Raw genomic sequence first — 16,675 nt, forward strand, 5'->3', positions numbered from 1 at the left:
AATTGATTATTCCTTTAACCTTTTCATATATGAGTTCCAAATGTGTCTAACGGTCGCCCCAGCATGAGTTTTTCTTTATGATCGTGATGTCAGAATGCACTCGCTGTTCCAAAATGTGATTGTTACGCAACAGGACAGAACCTGCGCTGTGCTCAAACTAAGACACACGCTGCCTGCCAATTATCTATAGACTATATTTCAACTTGTCAATTTGAAATGATTTTCTTAGAGGATTTAATTGAGTTGTGTTCCACCTTCTCATCATTTCACATAGAAGTAGCCCATTTCACTGTTGCAGACAATTTATGTGTGAGGCTTTACCGACAACTTCTCTCTTCGATGAGAGCAACAACAAACCTCCCCAGTGTTTCCCCAGATCATGTATGCAGACATTTGCTCAGTCTGGCACAAACTTTTTCCACCTGGCACATCTCCTGGCTGATGTTCGCATTGCCTTCATTGTTGTTTACAAGTAATAACTTAGGACATGTGTGCGTTCCAGTCAAAGTAAGTTCCTTATTTTATGTATATCGTGTTGTCGTTTCTACTTTAGCATACTGTATGTATAGAGCATAATGTATTTACTGTTTTATTCACATTTATTCAGATTTTTTTTTATTGTAATGGACACGTATGATGTGTGTAAAATACTTTTATGAAGGTTGTGCTGATTATGATGAGCTAATGCTAAGCTATTTGCCAGCTGGGTGTGTTGACATTATACAATGCATTCTGGGTGTCACGTAAACGTCTGTCAGACCAAAGATATTATAACAAATGTGGTGAGGGATGGTTCACTCATCTTTCGGAGTAAACTTCCGGAAGTGAATTTAGAGAAGTGAATGATGGTAGACGACACACCCCCTTTCAACATGCATACTGAAAAAAGGCCAAACTCATCTTGTCTCCTCTTGTCTTGGTTGACAAAACAAACATGGCGGCGCATACAAACTACCCATCGTCGGAATAATTTACATTTTTAGAAAGTGTTTGACTCAATTATTTCGATCAATGGTGAGCTCACCTGTGATTTGATGAATTATAAATAGTAATTTCTATTAGCTAATTCATATTATGGTTTCTGTCAACTGAAAGTTAGCTAAATATGACTGCTTGTGTTAGGTCAATATTTTTGCCATCGGTACTATTGGCCAACGTGCAAACACTGGATAATAAAGTGGACGAACTAAAAACACTTATATCCTACTAACGGGACATTAAAAACTGTATTATCTTATGTTTCAACGAGTCATGGCTAAACGACGACATGAATAACATACAGCTGGTAGGTTATACACTGTATCTGCAGGATAGAACAGCAGCCTCTGGTAAGACAAGGGGTGTCGGTCTATGTATATTTGTAAACAACAACTGGTGCACGATATCTAAGGAAGTCTCGAGGTTTTGCTCACCTGAGGTAGAGAATCTCATGATAAGTTTTAGAGCACACTATCTACCCGAGAGAGTTTTCATCTACATTCCTTGTAGCTGTCTATTTACCACAACAAACCAATGCTGGCATCCAGAGATGGCGCTCCTAGTGGCCGGGGACATTAATGCAGGGAAGCCTAAATCCGTTTTACCTCATTTCTACCAGCATGTTAAATGTGCAACCAGAGGGAAAAAACTCTAGACCACTTTTATTCCACACACAGAGACTCATGCAAAGTTCTCCCTCGCCCTCCATTTGGCAAATTTGACCATAATCCTGATTCCTGCTTACAAGCAAAAATTAAAGCAGGAAGCACTAGTGACTTGGTCAATAAAAAAGTGGTCAGATAAAGATGATGCTAAGCTACAGGACTGTTTTGCTAGCACAGACTGGAATATGTTTCGGGATTCGCATTGACGAGTACACCACATCAGTCACTGGCTTCATCAATAAGTGCATCAATACGTGCATCGATGTTGTCGTTCCCACAGTGACTGTACTTACATACCTCAACCAGAAGCCATGGATTATAGGCAACATCTGCACTAAGCTAAAGGTTAGAGCTGCCACTTTCAAGGAGCGGGACTCTAACCCGGAAGCTTAAAAGAAATCCCGCTATGCCCTCCGACTAAACATCAAACAGGCAAAGCATCAATACAGGACTAAGATCAAATCGTACTACACCGGCTCCGACGCTCGTCGGATATGGTAGGGCTTGCAGACTATTACAGACTACAAAGGGAAGCACAGAGGAGAGCTGCCCAGTGACACGAGCCTACCAGGCGAGCTAAATTACTTCAATGCTCGCTTCGAGGCAAATAACACTGAAACATGCATGAGAGCATCAGCTGTTCCAGACGATTGTGTGATCACACTTTCCGGAACCGATGTGAGTAAGACCTTTAAACAGGTCAACATTCACAAGGCCGCAGGGCCAGACGGATTACCAGGACGTGTACTCCGAGCATGCGCTGACCAACTGGCAGGTGTCTTCACTGATATTTTCAACCTCTCCCTGTCTGAGTCTAATACCAACATGTTTGAAGTAGAGGTCTACCGATAACAATTTCTCAACACGATACTGATTTATTGGAGGACCAAAAAACGCCGATACGATTAATCGGCCAATTTTTATATATATATTTGTAATAATGACAATTGCAACAATACTGAATGAACAATGAAGCCTTTTATTTTAACTTAACATAATACATGAATAAAATCTATTTAGTCTAAAATCAATAATGAAACATGTTCAATTTGGTTTAAATAATGCAAAAACAAAGTGTTGGAGAAGAAAGTAAAAGTGGAATATGTGCCATGTAAAAAAGCTAACGTTTAAGTTCCTTGCTCAGAAAATGAGAACATATGAAAGCTGGTGGTTCAATATTCCCAGTTCTTCAATGTTCCCAGTTAAGAAGTTTTAGGTTGAAGTTATTATAGGAATTATGACGCGTTGACTATTTCTCTCTCTACCATTTGTATTTCATATACCTTTGACTATTGGATGTGCTCATAGGCACTTTAGTATTGCCAGCCTAATCTCGGGAGTTGATAGGCTTGAAGTCATAAACAGCGCTGTGCTTCAAGCGTTGCTAAGAGCTGCTCGGCAAACGCAGTAAAGTGCTGTTTGAATGAATGCTTACAAGCCTGCTGCTGCCTACCACCGCTCAGTCAGACTGCTCTATCAAATATCAAAACATATACTTAATTATAATAAACACACAGAAGTACGAGCCTTTGGTCATTAATATGGTCAAATCCTTTCAGTGAAATACAGAACCATTCCGTATTGTGTTGAACAGGTGGCAACCCTAAGTCTAAATATTGCTGTTACATTGCACAACCTTCAGTGGTATGTCATAATTATGTCAAATCTGGCAAATTAATTACAGTCTTTGTTAGGAAGAAACACAGTTTGCAACAAGCCAGGCGGCCCAAACTGTTGCATATACCCTGACTCTGCTTGCACTGAACACAAGAGAAGTGACAAAATTTCCCTAGTTAATATTGCCTGCTAACATGCATTTATTTTAACTAAATATGCAAGTTAAAAAAAATATACTTCTGTGTATTGATTTTAAGAAAGGCATTGATGTTTATGGTTAGGTACATTTGTGCAATGAATGTGCTTTTTTCGCGAATGTGCTATTGTTAAATCATCACCTGTTTGGCGAAGTTGAAGTAGGCTGTTATTTGATGATGCTGCGGTTATTCCGGTTATTGCATTCTACCCAGTCCTACCGCCTAACACACAGACAGTGAGACAGACCTGCCCATGAGCCACTTGAGATAGAAGATGTTTTTCAGTTTCTCGGTCTCCGCTTTGATGCACCTGTACTGACCTCGCCTTCTGGATGATAGCGGGGTGAACAGGCAGTGGTTCGGGTGGTTTTTGTCCTTGATCTTTTTGGCCTTCCTGTGACATCGGGTGGTGTAGGTGTCCTGGAGGGCAGGTAGTTTGCCCCTGGTGATGCGTTGTGCAGACCTCACTACCCTCTGGAGAGCCTTACAGTTGTGGGCGGAGCAGTTGCCATACCAGGCGGTGATACAGGCCGACAGGATGCTCTCGATTGTGCATCTGCAAAAGTTTTTGGTGACAAGCCAAATTTCTTTAGCCTCCTGAGGTTGAAGAGGCACTGTTGCGCCTTCTTCACCACGCTGTATGTGTGGGTGGACCATTTCAGTTTGTCCGTGATGTGTCCCCCGAGGAACTTAAAACTTTCCACCTTTTCCACTACTGTCCCGTCGATGTGGATAGGGGGCTGCTCCCTCTGCTGTTTCCTGTAGTCCACGATCATCTCCTTTGTTTTGTTGACGTTGAGTGTGAGGTTATTTTCCTGACACCATACTCCGAGGGCCCTCACCTCCTCCCTGTAGGCCGTCTCGTCGTTGTTGGTAATCAAGCCTACCACTGTTGTGTTATCTTCAAACTTGATGATTGAGTTGGAGGCGTGCATGGCCACTCAGTCATGGGTGAACAGGGAGTAGAGGAGAGGGCTGAGAACGCACCCTTGTGGGGCCCCAGTGTTGAGGATCAGCGGAGTGGAGATGTTGTTTCCTACCCTCACCACCTGAGGGGCGGCCCGTCAAAGTCCAGGATCCAGTTGCACATGGCGGGGTCGAGACCCAGGGTCTCGAGCTTAAGGGCTTGTAAAGCATTTCACTGTAAGGACTGTCCAAAAATGATTTTTGTTAGTGAATTCGTCATGACATACTTGATTGGGTTGATTGGATTGGGTTTTGAATTCGACAATTCTCAGTTGCCCACTAACACGGAATCTGAAGCTGTGGTTATTGCGTCCTACCCAGTCCTACCGCAGAACACACAGACAGTGAGACAGACCTGCCCATGAGCGCAAGTGGATCTGACTTTGTTTGCATAAGACAACACGTTGCACATTTTTTACTTGAGAAATACTACACCCTACACCTTTGCTATATGTTAACCTCAAATGAATGACAGATTTCTTGAGTTATCTTAGATTCATTCTTACTATTTTGAGGAAGTAATACTGGCTTTGTTCCTTTGGTGTCTCATGCGGGACAAACATCAGTAACTGGCAAATCAAACCACAACCCCAAGACTGAAATTGAATTTTTCTTAATGAGCAACAGAGAAACACGTGGAATCGGTGCGTTCATTTTGCAAAGTACCAGCGTGCTGTCTGGCAGGCTGGCACTGTTTATTATGTAGGCTAGCGGTATCTAGGGAGCCATTTGGACCATAATGAAACTAGAGAGTTATTGACTAACTCCCGCTTGGAGTTTGCCAAAAGGCACCTAAAGGACTCTCAAACTATGGGAAACACGTTTCTCTGGTCTGATGAAACCAAGATTGAACCCTTTGGCCTGAATGCCAAGCTTCACGTCTGGAGGAAACCTGGCACCATTCTTACGGTGAAGCGTGGTGGCAGCAGCATGCTGTGGGGATGTTTTTCAGAGGCATGAACTGGGAGACTAGTCAGGATCGAGGGAAAGATGAATGGAGCAAAGTACAGAGAGATCCCTGATTTAAAACCTGTGCCATAACACACAGGACCTCAGACTGGGGCAAAGGTTCACCTTCCAACAGGAAAAAAACCCTAAGCAGACAGCCAAGACAGTCCAGGAATGGCTTTGGGACAAGTCTCTGAATGTCCTTGATTGGCCCAGCCAGAGACCAGACTTGAACCCGAATGAACATCTCTGAAGACACCTGAAAATAGCTGTGCAGCGACGCTCCCCATCCAACCTGACAGAGCTTGAGAGGATCTGTAGAGAAGAATGTGAGAAACTCCCCAAATACAGATGTGCCAAGTTTGTAGTGTCATACCCAAGAAGACTCGAGGCTGTAATGGCTGCAAAGGGTGCTTCAACATTGTACTGAGTAAAGGGTCTGAAGATGTAAATATGTTATTTCAGTTTTTTATTTGTAATAAATTGGAAAACATTTCTATAAATCTTTTTTGCTTTGTCATTATGGGGTATTGTGTGAAATATCAGGAAAACAATTGATGAAGAAAACAATTTAATCAATTATAGAATAAGGCTGTAACATAATAAAATGTGGAAAAAGTCAAGGGGCCTGAATACTTTCCGAAAGCTCTGCATCTCAATTCTGAATAGTCCCCTTCGTGTCCAACCAACATGAAGGTAATTGACATTCATTCCGTAATCTACAGTAAAAAGTTATTTCACATTCACAGCCTGTTTATTGAGACATGAATGTATGAGAGTGCTAATTTATTTTATAATGAAACACAGAAAATAATAAAAGATAATGCTAATTAATCCATTCTCTCTTTCTGTCGGCTAGGCGGTGACATTGTCATTATAATACTCAATTATCCCCCCTGCCAATCATCATCAACGCGTCTCATAACGATGACATGTCTCGTTTCCATTTCATTCGATGGCCTACAAACAACGCCTGTGTCAAGTCAATCACTGGGAGGAAACACAAGCAACTCAAATGAACAAAGCTGTTTAAATACCAGGCAGAGAAATATGTTTAATTGTCAATTTAAATGCTGTTTAAATACCAGGAAGACAGTGTTGTGTTCGTGACCACCTAAAGCGAGATCAAGACCAAGGCCGGAACGAATCAGGTCCAAGTCAAGACCAAGACCGGAGGGTGGGTGAGACTGAGTCAAGACCAAGGCCGGAACGAATCAGGTCCGAGTCAAGACCAAGACCGGAGGGTGGGTGAGACTGAGTCAAGACCAAGGCCGGAACGAATCAGGTCCGAGTCAAGACCAAGACCGGAGGGTGGGTGAGACTGAGTCAAGACCAAGACCGGAACGAATCAGGTCCGAGTCAAGACCAAGACCGGAGGGTGGGTGAGACTGAGTCAAGACCGGAACGAATCAGGTCCGAGTCAAGACCAAGACCGGAGGGTGGGTGAGACTGAGTCAAGACCAAGACCGGAACGAATCAGGTCCGAGTCAAGACCAAGGCCGGAACGAATCAGGTCCGAGTCAAGACCAAGACCGGAGGGTGGGTGAGACTGAGTCAAGACCAAGGCCGGAACGAATCAGGTCCGAGTCAAGACCAAGACCGGAGGGTGGGTGAGACTGAGTCAAGACCAAGACCGGAACGAATCAGGTCCGGGTCAAGACCAAGACCGGAGGGTGGGTGAGACTGAGTCAAGACCAAGGCCGGAACGAATCAGGTCCGAGTCAAGACCAAGACCGGAGGGTGGGTGAGACTGAGTCAAGACCAAGGCCGGAACGAATCAGGTCCGAGTCAAGACCAAGACCGGAGGGTGGGTGAGACTGAGTCAAGACTGAGACCGGGAGGAGGACGAGAGTTACGAGACTGAGTCTCGACCAATACCAGAAAAATGCGAGTCCAATTCAAAACCGTCACTGTAATTTTGTCAAATTGTCACCATAATAAGAGTTCAAAATGTCCAGTATTTCTGTGTTCATATTTCAGAACAACATATGGATTCTTTAGACATTCAAAATGGGGGGGGAAATGCTTTCTGAGGGCAAATAGAGCCACTCTACAAATGTTTACTAAGCCTAACACAGCCTTCTACGCTTTTAGAGAAAGGCTAAGGATTTATAAAATAATACAAATAATAGTTGTTTTTATTTTTATCTTCAATTATGTTTTGATTTAATCTTATTTAATCCAATTAGGATATTTTCTTTGGTTTTCTCTGGGGAGATAAATCTAGCTAGCTAAGTCAGCCATTGGCTAGGCCTTCAGAAGCTTGATAGAAGGCACGTGTCATTCAACTGCATTAGTGCAACATTTTGGAGTAACAGTGGAATCAACCAATCACATTGGCTTGTAATGGGTGGGACCGTTTTTACAAAAACGTATGGAAACTTCTGCCTTCTCGAAGGCCGACAGATCACTGTGCAATAGCGAGCATTAGTTTTCCCACGGTCTAGCTAGCTAGATTTTGTTTTAGGCTAGTTTGCAGTGGCTGCATCAGATGTTATCGAAGAGGATGTTGTTTCTAATTGGTTAGCGTCTCCCTTTTCAGCAAGTTTAAATTATCATCATCTGGTGAGTGGAACTGTGCTTTTTATTGCAGCTCTCATCCTGTTATTAGCTATGTCCAATCAAAATAACTTATACTACATGACCAAAAGTATGTGGACACCTGCTCGTCGAACATCTCATTCCAAAATCTGGGCATTAATATGGAGTTGGTCCTCCCTTTGCTGCTAAGAGTCTCCACTCTTCTGGGAAGACTTTCCACTAGATGTTGGAACATTGCTGCGGGGACTTGCTTCCATTCAGCCACCAGAGCATTAGTTAGGTTGGGCACTGTTGTTGGTCCTGGCTCACAGTTGTGGTCGGCATTCCAATTCATCCCAAAGGTGTTTGATGGTGTTGAGGTCAGGGCTCAGTGCAGGGACAAACCATTTTTGTATGGACCTCGCTTTATGCACAGGGGCATTGTCATGCTGAAACAGGAAAGGGCCTTCCCCAAACTGTTGTCACAAAGTTTGAAGCACAGAATCATCTAGAATGTCATTGAATATTGTAACGTTAACATTTCCCTTCACTGGAACAAAGGGGCTAGCCGGAACTATGGAAAAACAGCCCCAGACCATTATTCCTCCTCCACCAAACATTACAGTTGGCACTACGCATTCGGGCAGGTAGCGTTCTCCTGGCATCTGCCAAACCCAGATTCGTCCATTGGACTGCCAGATGTTGAAGCGTGATTGTTTACTCCAGAGAACGAGTTTCCAATGGCGGCAAGCTTTACATCACACCAGCCGACTCTTGGCATTGCGCATGGTTATATTAGGCTTATGTGCGGCTGCTCGGCCATGAAAACCCATTTCATGAAGCTCCCGACAACCAGTTCTTGTACTGGCATTGCTCCCAGAGGCAATTTATAGAGCTCTGTAGTGAGTGTTGCAACCGAGAACAGACGATTTTTACGCGCTTCAGCACTCATCGGTCTCGTTCTGTGAGCTTGTGTGACCTACCACTTAGTGGCTGAGCCGTTGTTGCTCCTCAACGTTTCCACTTCACAATAACAGAGTTTACAGTTGACCGGGGCAGCTCTAGCAGGGCAGAAATGTGGAAATGTGGAAATGTGACTGGTTAGAAATGTGGCATCCTGTGACAGTGCCACGTTGAAAGTCACTGAGCTCTTCATTAAGGCCATTCTACTGCCAATGTTTGTCTCTGGAGATTATTTGGTTGTGTGCTCGATTTTACACACCTGTCAGCAACGGCTGTGGCTGAAATAGTCAAATCTACTCATTTGAAGGGGTGTCCACATACATATATATTGTGTGTGTGTGTGTGTGTAAAACATTGTTGCGTTTGTGTGCTAAACGTGTAATGTTTTTTTGCTATCGGAAGTAATAGTTGTACATTTCAGTTGAGAAATTCTTATCCTAATTGTTGTATTTTTGTATTCTTATGATTGGGACCTACTGGCTTATTATGTCCAGGTGAACAGGCTGCTGTCTTTCCATCGGCCCTATGCAGTGGTGTAGTGGGTCTGGCTTATTATGTCAGAGTGAACAGGCTGCTGTCTTTCCACCGGCCCAGTGGTGTAGTGGGTCTGGCTTATTATGTCTGAGTGAACAGGCTGCTGTCTTTCCACCGGCCCTATGCAGTGGTGTAGTGGGTCTGGCTTATTATGTCAGAGTGAACAGGCTGCTGTCTTTCCACCGGCCCAGTGGTGTAGTGGGTCTGGCTTATTATGTCAGAGTGAACAGGCTGCTGTCTTTCCACCGACCCTATGCAGTGGTGTAGTGGGTCTGGCTTATTATGTCCGAGTGAACAGGCTGCTGTCTTTCCACCGGCCCTATGCAGTGGTGTAGTGGGTCTGGCTTACTATGTCCAGGTGAACAGGCTGCTGTCTTTCCACCGGCCCTATGCAGTGGTGTAGTGGGTCTGGCTTATTATGTCCGAGTGAACAGGCTGCTGTCTTTCCATCGGCCCTATGCAGTGGTGTGGTGGGTCTGGCTTATTATGTCAGAGTGAACAGGCTGCTGTCTTTCCACCGACCCTATGCAGTGGTGTAGTGGGTCTGGCTTATTATGTCAGAGTGAACAGGCTGCTGTCTTTCCACCGCCCTATGCAGTGGTGTAGTGGGTCTGGCTTATTATGTCCAGGTCTGTCTTTCCACCGGCCCAGTGGTGTAGTGGGTCTGGCTTATTATGTCCGAGTGAACAGGCTGCTGTCTTTCCATCGGCCCTATGCAGTGGTGTAGTGGGTCTGGCTTATTATGTCAGAGTGAACAGGCTGCTGTCTTTCCACCGGCCCAGTGGTGTAGTGGGTCTGGCTTATTATGTCTGAGTGAACAGGCTGCTGTCTTTCCACCGGCCCTATGCAGTGGTGTAGTGGGTCTGGCTTATTATGTCAGAGTGAACAGGCTGCTGTCTTTCCACCGGCCCTATGCAGTGGTGTAGTGGGTCTGGCTTATTATGTCAGAGTGAACAGGCTGCTGTCTTTCCACCGGCCCTATGCAGTGGTGTAGTGGGTCTGGCTTATTATGTCTGAGTGAACAGGCTGCTGTCTTTCCATCGGCCCTATGCAGTGGTGTAGTGGGTCTGGCTTATTATGTCAGAGTGAACAGGCTGCTGTCTTTCCACCGGCCCAGTGGTGTAGTGGGTCTGGCTTATTATGTCTGAGTGAACAGGCTGCTGTCTTTCCACCGGCCCTATGCAGTGGTGTAGTGGGTCTGGCTTATTATGTCAGAGTGAACAGGCTGCTGTCTTTCCACCGGCCCAGTGGTGTAGTGGGTCTGGCTTATTATGTCTGAGTGAACAGGCTGCTGTCTTTCCACCGGCCCTATGCAGTGGTGTAGTGTGTCTGGCTTATTATGTCAGAGTGAACAGGCTGCTGTCTTTCCACCGGCCCTATGCAGTGGTGTAGTGGGTCTGGCTTATTATGTCTGAGTGAACAGGCTGCTGTCTTTCCATCGGCCCTATGCAGTGGTGTAGTGGGTCTGGCTTATTATGTCAGAGTGAACAGGCTGCTGTCTTTCCACCGGCCCTATGCAGTGGTGTAGTGGGTCTGGCTTATTATGTCCGAGTGAACAGGCTGCTGTCTTTCCATCGGCCCTATGCAGTGGTGTAGTGGGTCTGGCTTATTATGTCTGAGTGAACAGGCTGCTGTCTTTCCACCGGCCCAGTGGTGTAGTGGGTCTGGCTTATTATGTCTGAGTGAACAGGCTGCTGTCTTTCCACCGGCCCAGTGGTGTAGTGGGTCTGGCTTATTATGTCTGAGTGAACAGGCTGCTGTCTTTCCACCGGCCCTATGCAGTGGTGTAGTGGGTCTGGCTTATTATGTCCAGGTGAACAGGCTGCTGTCTTTCCACCGGCCCTATGCAGTGGTGTAGTGGGTCTGGCTTATTATGTCTGAGTGAACAGGCTGCTGTCTTTCCACCGGCCCTATGCAGTGGTGTAGTGGGTCTGGCTTATTATGTCAGAGTGAACAGGCTGCTGTCTTTCCACCGGCCCTATGCAGTGGTGTAGTGGGTCTGGCTTATTATGTCTGAGTGAACAGGCTGCTGTCTTTCCATCGGCCCTATGCAGTGGTGTAGTGGGTCTGGCTTATTATGTCTGAGTGAACAGGCTGCTGTCTTTCCATCGGCCCTATGCAGTGGTGTAGTGGGTCTGGCTTATTATGTCCGAGTGAACAGGCTGCTGTCTTTCCACCGGCCCTATGCAGTGGTGTAGTGGGTCTGGCTTATTATGTCCGAGTGAACAGGCTGCTGTCTTTCCACCGGCCCTATCCAGTGGTGTAGTGGGTCTTGTTTGAAGGAAAGGCGCCCTGTGTGAAACATCCTTTTTTCCCTCCATTTTTCTTTGGAGGGTGTGGTTACACTTTAATTCAATTGAGCAAAACAAATGCCCTCCAAATTGATACAAATCAGCATGATATCATTCTGTCAGGTAGGTCTACATTGCAATCAACATATAATTGGGAAGGTTTTTTGGGACAGCCTTTAGAAATGTCCATGCAAACAGAGCATGATGAATGCAAATAGCCTACTAACCAATACTAAAGACGAAACCTTTTCAATACCTGGTTTGCATACCCATTGTTGGCTTAGTTAGCATTTACTGGTAAATATCATCAGTTGAAACGTCTTTCCTACCTATCTGCTCCATGCAACAACCAGTTCTTGCTGCCTGAAGATTATATTCTGCTGAAACTAGGCTATGTGTGCTGTGTGCATGTGAATGCAATTCACGCGCTTTGTGATTGTGTAGCCTACTTTGTGCATGATTTCTCTATTGTACTACATTATTAATATGTTGTATACCTTCACTACACTACGTTGATATGCAACAGAAAGGATTATTAAGTGAGTATAGGCATTGCCAGCTTACACCTGCGTATAGCCTCCACTACACCACTGGCCCTTTAGTGTTTTACAAAAACTCTCCTACATTTCATTTATTTGATTTAACTAGGCAAGTCAGTTAAGAACAAATTCTTATTGACAATGATGGCCTACCCCGGCCAAACCCTAACCCGGACGACGCTAGGCCAATTGTGCGCGGCCCTATGGGACTCCCAATCACGGCCGGATGTGATACAGCCTGGAATCGAACCAGGGTCTGTAGTGACGCCTCTAGCACTGAGATGCAGTGCCTCATGTATTTTGGTTACTATCCTTTTAGCATCACGAGCCTGTCACACTAAAAGCCTAGGTCCAATAGGTTCACCACTGCACAAACATGTCTAAAATAGATATAAAGACTGTTACAACTTCCCCCTGTCTCTCCTTACTTCCCTGCCAGCTAGTCAAGGAAATTCGGACAAAGTTTGAGGATATTTTTCAATGAAAGTAAAGGACAGTAATGTTACGAGTAAAGTAGTAATCCCAGGTTTCAAATTGTTAAGATGTTAATTTTTCGGGAATGCAGCGCATGTCTCTGGCCTGGTGAAGTCTTTTATGCGCTGACTGAATGGAACCTGAATTTAGGAGTTTTTTACTCCGCTGGATGGGCGCTCACTGTCCAAGACCGAGTCACGACCAAGTAAAAATGTATCCACCGAGACGAGCCTGAGACACTCACTCAATATGTAGACCGGGACTTTGTCTCGAGTACTGCAACACCACAGGAAGATGAACTCAGCAAAAAAAGAAACGTCCTCTCACTGTCAATTGCGTTTATTTTCAGCAAACTTAACATGTGTAAATATTTGTATGAACATAACAAGATTCCAAAACTGAGACATAAACTGAACAAGTTCCAAAGACATGTGACTAACAGACATTGAATAATGTGTCCCTGAACAAAGGGGGGGTCAAAAGTAAGTCAGTATCTGGTGTGGCCACCAGCTGCATTAAGTACTGCACTGCATCTCCTCCACATGGACTGCACCAGATTTGCCAGTTCTTGCTGTGAGATGTTACCCCACTTTTCTACCAAGGCACCTAGCCCTTAGCCCCTAGCCCTTACCGTCCGATCCAACAGGTCCCAGACGTGCTCAATGGGATTGAGATCTGGGCTCTTCGCTGGCCATGGCAGAAAACTGACATTCCTGTCTTGCAGGAAATCGCGCACAGAACGAGCAGTATCGCTGGTGGCATTGTCATGCTGGAGGGTCATGTCAGGGTGAGCCTGCAGGAAGGGTACCACATGAGGGAGGAGGATCTCTTCCCTGTAACGCAGTGTTGAGATTGCCTGCAATGATGATGTGGTCTGTGGCACACCGCCCCAGACCATGACGGACCCTCCGCCTCCAAATCAATCCCGCTCCAGAGTACATGCCTCGGTGTAACGCTCATTCCTTCGACGATAAACGCGAATCCGACCATCACCCCTGGTGAGACACAACTGCAACTCATTAGTGAAGAGCACTTTTTGCTCTCCTGTCTGGTCCAGCGACGATGGTTTTGTGCCCATAGGCGACGTTGTTGCCGGTGATTTTTGGTGAGGACCTTCCTTATAATAGGCCTACAAGCCCTCAGTCCAGCCTCTCTCAGCCTATTGCGGACAGTCTGAGCACTGATGGAGGGATTGTGCATTCCTGGTGTAACGCGGTTGTTGTTGCCATCATGTACCTGTCCCGCAGGTGTGATGTTCGGATGTACTGATCCTGTGCAGGTGTGCAGGTGTTGTTACACGTAGTCTGCCACTGTGAGGACGATCAGCTGTCCGTCCTGTCTCCCTGTAGCGCTGTCTTAGGCGTCTCACAGTATGGACATTGCAGATGTGGCCAGGGCAATAAATTGCAGTCCTCATGCCTCCTTGCAGCATGCCTAAGGCACGTTCATGCAGATGAGCAGGGACCCTGGGCATCTTTCTTTTGGTGTTTTTCAGAGTCAGTAGAAAGGCCTTTTTAGTGTCCTAAGTTTTCATAAATGTGACCTTAATTGCCTACCGTCTGTAAGCTGTTAGTGTCTTAATGACTGTTCCACAGGTGCATGTTCATGAATTGTTTATGGTTCGTTGAACAAGCATGGAAAAGTGTTTAAACCCTTTACAATGAAGATCTGTGAAGTTATTTGGATTTTTACGAATTATCTTTGAAAGACAGGGTCCTGAAAAAGGACTGAGTTTTGCTGAGTTTACATCTTATTGTCAAATACCAGGAAGAAATTGTGAGAGGCTCTCTTCTATAAACTATAACTCTACTCTGCCCTGTTAATGGATTGCGATTTCAGTGACTAAATCAATTTTGAGGTATTAATTTTCCTGACATGAGCATGGCCTTATTGATCGGTAATCAGTATACGTCCAGAGACCATAAAATATATTAAATACATTTTTTCCCATCATCAATCTACACATTATACGCCATAATGACAAAGCAAAAACAGGTTTTTAGACATTTTTGCTAATTTATACAAATGTACATAAGTATTCAGACCCTTTACTCAGTACTATATCAAAGCACCTTTGGCAGCAATTACAGCCTCAAGTCTTCTTGGATATGACGTTACAAGCTTGGCACACCTGTATTTGGGGAGTTTCTCCCATTCTTCTCTGCAGATCCTATCAAGCTCTGTCAGGTTGGATAGGGAGCGTTGCTGCACAGATATTTTCAGGTCTCTCCAGAGATGTTTGATTGGGATGATGTCTCTGGCTGGGCCACTCCTGTGTTGTCTTGGCTGTGTGCTTAGGATTGTTGTCCTGTTGGAAGGTGAACCTTCACCCCAGTCTGTGGCACTGAGCACTCTGGAGCAGGTTTTCATCAAGGATATCTCTGTACTTTACTCTGTTCATCTTTGCCTCGATCGTAAGTAGTCTCCCAGTCCCTGCCACTGAAAAAACATCCCCCACCATGAGGCTGCCACCAACATGCTTCACCGTAGGGCTGGTTTCCTCTAGATGTGACGCTTGGCTGTCTTGTGTATTTTGGCTTCCTCTGGCCTTCAATGCTGCAGATGTTTTTGGTTACCCTTCCCCAGATCCAATCCTGTATCGGAGCTCTACGGACAATTCCTTTGACCTCATGACTTTTTACATTTTTAATTTAACCTTTATTTAAATCATGTACAATCAATTGAATTTACCACAGGTGGACTCCAATCAAGTTGTAGAAACATCTCAAGGATGATCAATGGAAACAGGATGCACCTGAGCTCAATTTCGAGTCTCATAGCAAAGGGTCTGAATACTTATGTATTTTCACTTCGTCATTATAGGGTATTGTGTGTAGATTACTGAAGTTCTTTTTTTCATCCATTTTAATTAAATGGATTAAAAAGCATTTTGAAAATCTACGCCTGGTAACCCGTTCGATCACCAGGCGCATAATGAACAGAGAAGAGCGGACTCTGTCGTTTTTCACCAGGTGCCAAACAGTGCAATGAACAGAGAAGAGCAGACTGTCGTTTTTCAGGAACATTTTCTCAAAACGTTCCAAAATGACCAGTGGTGCCCCCCTTAGGCAGAACCCGGGTGGGGGGTGCTCACTACCCAGAATAAGGCGGCTGTAATGTAACAAAATGTGGAAAAAGTCATGGGGTTATGACAACTGGCACTGTATGTTTCTGCTGATTTCATTATCTGGCTGCCCTGTATGAAGCCTCTGGGACTCTATAACCAATGCAGTTATCAGGGACAATCAATGTGTCTCCAATGGCTGTTACATTACTGTATGTGCCTGAGGCCATTGTTGACGCTGTATTATAGAGATATATTCAGTTAACACTATTAACATTTCCCTTTGCTGTGGGAATTGTGATTGAATCAATACAATATTAGCCACCTCCAATGCAACATACCGAAAACAAAATGAAGTATGCAAGACTTATTATGAAAAACTAACTATACAAGAGATTCTGTTGTCGGCAGAACGCATCGGAGTAGGATTCTATTGCATTGACATGCAGGACTCTACACAGACCTATGCGCCATAACCAATAAGAACTGCAGTAGGCCTATATGCAAATAGACCATTGGCATATTTGGATCTGTGCCATTCACTTTGAACTGGACTGTGTTTACAGTTTGAGCGTTCGTGAGTAGTAGCGCTTGTTTTGAGATCTGTGCCATTCACTTTGAACTGGTCTGTGTTTACAGTTTGAGCGTTCGTGAGTAGTAGCGCTTGTTTTGAGATCTGTGCCATTCACTTTGAACTGGACTGTGTTTACAGTTTGAGCGTTCGTGAGCAGTAGCGCTTGTTTAAAGACACATGTAGCAACCTGTGCACGTTTGCACATTTGTTCATATCCTTTTCTAGTTAGTGGGTAATTAGCCCAGTTAGAGATCATTTGTAGTCTGCAATGGGGGAGTGATTGTTTCCTACAAGAGCACAAAACGTGTACATTTCTAGACATCTTTGAAAATATATATTTCTTTG

At 44.8% G+C, this 16,675-nt stretch overlaps 1 protein-coding gene across 1 annotated transcript in view; it reads left to right on the forward strand.

Annotated features, from left to right (window-relative positions):
* LOC115145346 (leptin receptor-like) overlaps nucleotides 1-16,675 on the forward strand; it is an 87,683-nt gene that overhangs the window by 27,583 nt on the left and 43,425 nt on the right. The window lies entirely within an intron of this gene.

The sequence above is a fragment of the Oncorhynchus nerka genome, linkage group LG17, assembly GCF_034236695.1.
Source record: "Oncorhynchus nerka isolate Pitt River linkage group LG17, Oner_Uvic_2.0, whole genome shotgun sequence".
NCBI classification, from domain to species: Eukaryota; Metazoa; Chordata; class Actinopteri; order Salmoniformes; family Salmonidae; genus Oncorhynchus; species Oncorhynchus nerka.